The sequence below is a fragment of the Triticum urartu genome, chromosome 5A (assembly GCF_056163025.1).
Source record: "Triticum urartu cultivar PI428250 chromosome 5A, HENAU_Tu73, whole genome shotgun sequence".
NCBI lineage: Eukaryota > Viridiplantae > Streptophyta > Magnoliopsida > Poales > Poaceae > Triticum > Triticum urartu.
Genome location: NC_141877.1, coordinates 328,053,832 through 328,061,810, shown reverse-complemented (window position 1 = coordinate 328,061,810; position 7,979 = coordinate 328,053,832).

The following is a 7,979-nucleotide window of genomic DNA, read 5'->3' as shown; positions in this document are numbered from 1 at the left end:
ACGAGGAACAGAAGGACGGAGCGAAGGGTTGTTCCCTCGAGAAGCAGTCAAAGTGGTGGCGTAAACGCCGCTCCAAATCCCGCCTCGGCAGAAATAACAATCATATAGACCCAGCAATAGAGCAGGGTGCACCATTGCCCAACCAGGGCAAATGGGGAATCAAACCGAATAACCCGACTCCGTCGAAGATAACAGTCCGGACGACATCACACCAGACAGGCGCCAGGAGCAACATAATGCCCACCAAAGGCTTGTTGCCACGGCGAGGAGACTGAAAAACAGAAGCAAAGGCTCAAGGCTACACAAGACACACTCAAAATCAAATGGAGTGAAGTACTCAACACTGCAGCGAAGTACGACAGTAATCGCCACATCAAGAGTTATCCGAAGCGAAAGTTGCTACCTAAATTTGATGAGGAGGCCTTAGATCCTCCACAATTAAAAAATAAAACGGCCATCCAGTCAGATAGACGACCTCATAGCCAACATAAAGCGGCAAACGACGCCGCACATAAACCAGTACGCGATCCGTGTAAGGGCTCGCATCAAAAGGACGGCGCAACCAGATCCATCTGTGGACCACGCAGGCGCGCTCCAACATACAATGCAACACAACAAACATCCGAACACCACGGTACGCCCAAATACAGGGGTGCCGCACACTCTCTATGTTTCACCGACGAGGTGCTGGACCATGAATTTCCAGAGGGATTCAAACCCGTAAACATAGAGGCGTACGAAGAAACAACAGACCCTGGGGTCTGGATTGAGGACTACATCCTCCACATCCATATGGCTCGAGGAGACGATCTCCACGCCATCAAGTACTTACCCCTCAAGCTCAATGGGCCGGCTCGGCACTGGCTTAAAAGCCTCCCCGAAAACTCCATCGGAAGCTGGGAAGAGCTCGAAGACGCCTTTCAGGAAAATTTTCAAGTGACATATGTCCGACCACCGGATGCAGACGATTTAAGTCATATAACTCAACAGCCCGGTGAGTCAGCCCGAAACTTTGGAACAAGTTCCTCACTAAAAAGAACCAAATAGTTGACTGTCCGGACGCCAAAGCCTTAGCAGCTTTCAAGCATAGCGTTCGAGACGAATGGCTTGCCAGACACCTCGGTCAAGAAAAGTCGAGAACAATGGCAGCATTAACAAGCCCCATGACCCGTTTTTGTGCGGGCGAGGACATCTGGTTAGCCCGATGCAGCACCAGCGACCCAAGTACATCCGAAGTCAGGGATGGAAACGGGAAATCACGATGTAGCAAGAATAAGCACTGGAATAAAGAAGACAGTCCGAAGAGCATGGCGGTAAATGTCGGATTTAGAAGCTCTCGGCCAGGGCAGCAGAAGCCGCCCTCCAAAGGCAACAGAGACGAATTGTCTAGCCTAAACAAAATTCTGGACCAAATATGTCAGATCAATAGCAGCCCAGATAAACCTGCAAATCATAACCACAGAGAATGTTGGGTCTTCAAACAGTTCGGCAAGCTCAACGCTGAACACAAGGGGCAGGATACACCGAGTGAAGACGAGGACGAGCCTCGCAAGCAAAGCACAGGGGAACAGAAGAAATTCCCACCAGAAGTCAAAACAGTCAATGTGTTACACGTGATAAAAGGGAGAAACAAAGCGGCACCTTTAGAGGAACATGCCCCAGGGCCTATCACCGCGGAGCTCCGCCACTGGTTGTCCCAACCGATCACCTTCGGCCATCGGGATTACTCGACAAGTATCCGGCGTGCAGGATGGGCTGCCTTGGTATTAGATCCAATAATTGACGGATACCACTTCACCCGACTCCTAATGGACGGCGGCAGCAGTTTAAATCTGATATGTCAGGACACAGTCCGCAAAATGGGGATAGACCCAACAAAAATTTGCCGCAGCAATGCTACCTTTAAAGGAGTAACGCCAGGCCCAGAGGCTCACTGCAGGGGCTCCCTGCTACTAGAGGTTATATTCGGCTTCCCCGATAACTTCCGTAGCGAAAATTTAACTTTCCACGTCGCTCCGTTCCAAAGTGGCTATCAAGCACTACTCGGACGCGAAGCTTTCGCTCGCTTTAACGCAATACCACATTACGCTTCCCTCAAGCTCAAGATGCCCTGTCCACGCGGCATCATTACAGTAAATGGAAATATTGAGCGCTCCTTGCGTGCCGAAGACGGTGCGGCCGCCTTGGCCGCTGCACACTAAACGGCCTCACCAACTCAAGCATTTGACAGGTCGTTAAGACCACGGACACGGCTAGACGAGTCTGGCTCAGCTATATGTAATTAATACAGGTCTGATGGCTATAGCCCTATTACAATACAAGGGGATCAACGCGCGCGCAAAAGTGGCAATAAGGCTCACCTTTACTCATTTTCAACTATATATTGTTTATTATAACTTAACTTTTGCACGACAACTTTTCAATTAAGTTCCTCTCTTTTTCAGATGACCATCGTGCTACACCCGTCCAGGATACGGCACAACGGAGACACAGGCGCAGACGTGCAGCAGGGACCCGTTCCAAGGATTCTTTGTAGATTAAGACCCTGAGTAAACCTTTTTTACTGTCTCTTGTTGATTTACATCCCTTGGTTTCTCGGTACAATCGAGAAGGATGCTGACGTCTTGGCATGTGTCCATGCTACGTCTTGAGCTTGCGTTGGTTTTCCCCGAAGAGGAAGGGATGATGCAGCAGAGTAGCGTGAGTATTTCCCTCAGTTTTTGAGAACCAAGGTATCAATCCAGTAGGAGCCCACGCTCAAATCCCTCGTACCTGCACAAAGCGATAGCTAATCGCAACCAACGCGATTAGGGGTTGTCAAGCCCTTCACGGTCACTTACGAGAGTGAGATCTGATAGATAGAATATTTTTGGTATTTTTGATATAAAGATGCAAAGTAAAAAGAAAACGCAAAGTAAATAGCAAAACAATATAAAAGTGATGGAGATTGATATGATGAGAATAGACCCGGGGGCCATAGGTTTCACTAGTGGCTTCTCTCAAGAGCATAAGTATTCTACGGTGGGTGAACAAATTACTATTGAGCAATTGATAGAATTGAGCATAATTATGAGAATATCTAGGCATGATCATGTATATAGGCATCACGTCTGTGACAAGTAGATCGAAACGATTCTGCATCTACTACTATTACTCCACTCATCGACCGCTATCCAGCATGCATCTAGAGTATTAAGTTAAAAACAGAGTAACGCCTTAAGCAAGATGACATGATGTAGAGATATAAATTCATGCAATATGAAATAAACCCCATCTTGTTATCCTCGATGGCAACGATACAATACGTGCCTTGCTGCCCCTTCTGTCACTGGGTAAGGACACCGCAAGATCGAACCCAAAGCTAAGCACTTCTCCCATGGCAAGAACTACCAATCTAGTTGGCCAAACCAAATGGATAATTCAAAGAGACTTGCATAGATAACCAATCATGCATAAAAGAATTCAGAGAAGATTCAAATATTATTCATAGATAGACTTGATCATAAACCCACAATTCATCGGTCTCAACAAACACACCGCAAAAAGAAGATTACATCGAATAGATCTCCACAAGAGAGGGGGAGAACTTTGTATTGAGATTCAAAGAGAGAGAAGAAGCCATCTAGCTACTAACTATGGACCCGAAGGTCTGAGGTAAACTACTCACACTTCATCGGAGGGGCTAGGATGATGTAGAAGCCCTCCGTGATGACGGCCCTCTTCCGGCGGAGCTCCGGAATAGGCCCCAAGATGGGATCTCATGGATACAGAAAGTTGCGGCGGTGGAATTTGGTTTTTGGATCCTGTTCTGATCATTTGGGGGTACGTGTGTATATATAGGAGGAAGGAGTACGTCGGTGGAGCACCGAGGGGCCCACGAGGTAGGGGCGCGCCCTAGGGGGGGCGCCCCCCACCCTCGTGACCACCTCTTTGATCCCTTGCAGTAGGGTCCAAGTCTCCTGGATCACGTTCGGTGAGAAAATCACGTTTCCGAAGATTTTATTCCGTTTGGACTCTGTTTGATATTCTGTTTATCCGAAACACTGAAATAGGCAAAAAAAACAGCAATTCTAGGCTGGGCCTCCGGTTAATAGGTTAGTCCCAAAAATAATATAAAAGTGGAAAATAAAGCCCAATATAGTCCAAAACAGTAGATAATATAGCATGGAGCAATAAAAAATTCTAGATACGTTGGAGATGTATCAGGCCACGCCAGAATAATGCACGTACCTGGACACCAGGGGCTTATTACAAAGGGTACTGTTTAGACCCGATTTACACCATAAAGACCGAATACCTTAGGGAGTGTTCGACATCGCGAGTTTGGCCTTATATGCATCAGCTCCGAATCATGTCTTTGGTCAAATGTTGGGTTTGCCCGGCTCCTGTGTTTTGCTGCCTTACGTTCCGCTCTATCGGCTAAGGTGGCACCAGGAGAACTACTGCGATTGTGCCCTGGTTCATCCGGACGAGCACCTTAGTAGAGAAAGCCGAAAACTGACTGTCATAATATAGCGTGAGGTTGGTCAACCACTTGATGACCTATTGGAATCTTCGGGATTCCTCCGCATTAATGAAGGGCCGTTTCCCGGCCAGGCATGTACGCACCCCGAATCCGGATAAGTGCGGAGCCACCAGGGGCTATATAGTAGCCGCACTGTCAAACTCCTATGGCTAAGTGAAAGTGTTAAAGCATTATAGTCCGGTTGCCTAGTTCGCTGCGCTATCACCTCCTTATTAGGACCAAGACGTTGGATTAAATGTGAATACACGTCTTCTGCGAACACCCCCGCATTATTTGCGTGGGGGCTGAAGCCAACGACTGCAATCTTTCAGGTTATATACATGTATACATAAACGGCCGCACAGGAGGCATCACAATACTTTCGGGCAAAAATATAAACACATCCTTGATAAATTCAATAAAACATTGTTTTTACAATGGGAATACATGTCACTCAAACATAACATTCTTCGAGCACTGGGCCTCTATCGAATGACCGCCCTCAAGAACTTCTTCAAAATAGTGCTCGGCAGCCACTCGGCCTATGGCCGAACCCTGCCCCGCGAAAGTGGTGGCATCCATCTCCGCCCAGTATGTTTTGACACGGGTAAGGGCCATCCGCGAGCCTTCTATGCACGCCGACCTCTTCATCGCATTGATGTGTGGCACCACACCAAGGAACTGCTGCACCAAGCTAAAATAGCTGTTCGGCTTTGGCCTTTCCGGCCACAAATGATCCACGACAGACCTCATGGCGAGTCCGAACAATCTATTGAGTTCGGCCCATTCGGCAAGCTGATCAGTCAATGGAAGCGGACGCTCTGGAATGTTAAATTGCGACCAGAACAGCTTGTCCACTTCACGATCTGTTTGATCTCGGAAGTATTCGGCCGCATCAACAGCGCTCGCCGCCAAGTCCATATATGCGTCGTCCGAACTCCACAGCCGATCCAGAGGGGCATACCGCGGATCGCCGAATTTCCTCCGCAGCATAAAGGGCTTCCCAGCCACAATATCCCCGGCTTCACGTAGTTCCTCCTTCTTTGCTCTCATTGTAGAGCGGGTGTCTTTGGTCGCCATTGTGGCCTTTTCGAGGTCCGTAGCCTTTGGCCGGTTTTCTTCTTCAAGAAAATGGCAGCGGTCGGCAGTGTCTTTTAGCTTCACAGCCATTTTGGCCATTTTCTGTTTGCTCACACTATGCGCGGCCTTCTCGGCTCTCAACTCTTCAGCCGCCTTCAAAGCGGCTGCATTACTACTCCTCGCTTACTCCTTGGCTCGGGCAAGCTCCGCCCGCGGGGCCTCCACGGTGGCAGCTCCATCTGCAGTCACAACATATTAAAGATACTGGCATCACACTGCTGTTACTATGTAACATTCACTATAAACATCACCTACCCTGTGCCTCGTCAAGCCGCTTGATAACAAGCTCGATATCGGCATCCGTCGCATCCAGTCGCCGCTTTAGTTCGGCAACCCCATTAGTCCGGCTAGCCACCGGAGCTTCAAACACCTGCACATAAAGGCGGTCTGGTTATTACCTGGGACTACGATCCTCTGTTCGCCGCCGTTTTCGATGACAACCAAAGTCTCAGGGGCTACTATCCACACAGGGCACACCTAAAATGTGCGGTACCATCACAAATGTATATCATTTCACGTACCTCAAAGCCCGTCAGTAGACTCATAAAGGCTTCATGCAACCCATTTTCGGCGGACGAAATCCTTTCAATCACCGTACACATTAATGTACGGTGCTCTTCTGAGATTGTTGCTCGCTCTAGCAGACCCTTCAGTACGTCCGACCGCACACAGGATGGTGTCGGACTCTTTTGATTGCTCTCTTCAAGAGACGGATACTGATGGCTTCGGGTGACCATGGGATTACCTTCTGGCCTTGACGGATCCGGAGAAGCTCTCCGTGACGACACTTCAAAGTCGCCCGCTTCTTGAGTCGGGGAGTCCGGGGAGGCGTTTCGCTCTCCATCATCTCCGGAAGAAGATCCCCTGAAGACAAGCTCTGCTGTGAAGGGCTCAGATCCGAACTGCAAGATAAATGCTTCGGTTATCTTTCTCGGAAGTAAGGTAGTATACCTTCACTATTAAGTACCTTTTGATTACTTATAGCTCGTTAGAGGGCTGATCCCCGCATGGACTTTGTGCGGCAAGAGCACCATCCGAGGTAGGACCCTCTGGTGGAGTTTTCTTCTCCCGTTTGGAGACCTTGGTTTCCGGATCTTTGGAGGTAGTCCTCTTCCTCCCCCAGGGCCATGGAACGTCAGATTCTTCCCCTTGGTTATCTTCCCTCACGGAGGTGCTCGCTCCCTCGGTTGGAATAGGTAGCGGTGGAGGCCCACTTTCGCCCCCTTTATTCTCCCCTTCGTCTTCCCTTGAGGGCACCGGGCAAGGTGCTGGCTCGAGCATCTTTTCCAACACTGGATTGTCCAAGCCTTCGGGAAGAGGAGCCAAACACCGGATCATCTTGCTTTTGTTATCCAGTCCTGGGCAAAGAGCGATTCTTCAGAATGATGTCATGATAAAAGAAAGACAGCGTGTTAGACTAGAGGATTACTTACTTGGGCCACGGTGCAGTTGCTGCTCAGGCCCACGTCCTCGGTGGTGTCCGGACACTTTATTTGGGATTCGAAGAACGACTTGTACATCTCCTCGTGCGTCAGGCCGAGGAAATTCTGAATAGCGCGCGGTCCTTCTGGGTTGAATTCCCACAAGCGGAGGGGCCGGCGTTTGCAAGGCTGGACTCGACGAACCAGCATGACTTGCACTACCATAACCAAACTAAAATCTCCCTCGAAGAGATCCCGGATGCGGCTCTGCAGTATGGGCACATCCTTGGCTGGACCCCAGCTCAGCCCCCTGCTGATCCATGACATCAATTGTGGTGGAGGGCCCAAGCGAAAGGCGGGGGAAGCTACCCACTTGGCACTTCTGGGAGCGGTGACGTAGAACCACTCCCGTTGCCATAATCCGGACACCTCTGGAAAGGAACCTTTTGGCCACGGAGCTCCGGCAATCTTGCTTATTAATGCACCCCTGCATGCTACATACTGCCCCTTGACCGTCTTCGGCTTCACATCAAAGGTCTTGAGCCACAAGCCGAAGTGAGGGGTAATGCGGAGGAAGGCCTCACATACGACAATAAATGCAGAGATGTGGAGAAAGGAATCTGGGGCTAGATCGTGGAAATCAAGCCCGTAATAAAACATCAAACCCCTAACGAAGGGATCCAGAGTGAGGCCTAGTCCTCGGAGGAAGTGGGAGATAAACACGATGTATTCATTGGGTTCTGGAGTAGGGACGACCTGCCCTCAGGCGGGCAGCCGATGTGAGACTTTGGCGGTCAGGTATCTTGCCTCCCTCAACTTCTTGATATCCTCTTCCGTGACGGAGGAGGACATCCACCGGCCCTGGAGGCTGGATCCGGACATGATTGAAGGTCCGAAGCACCTGACCTGGGCTT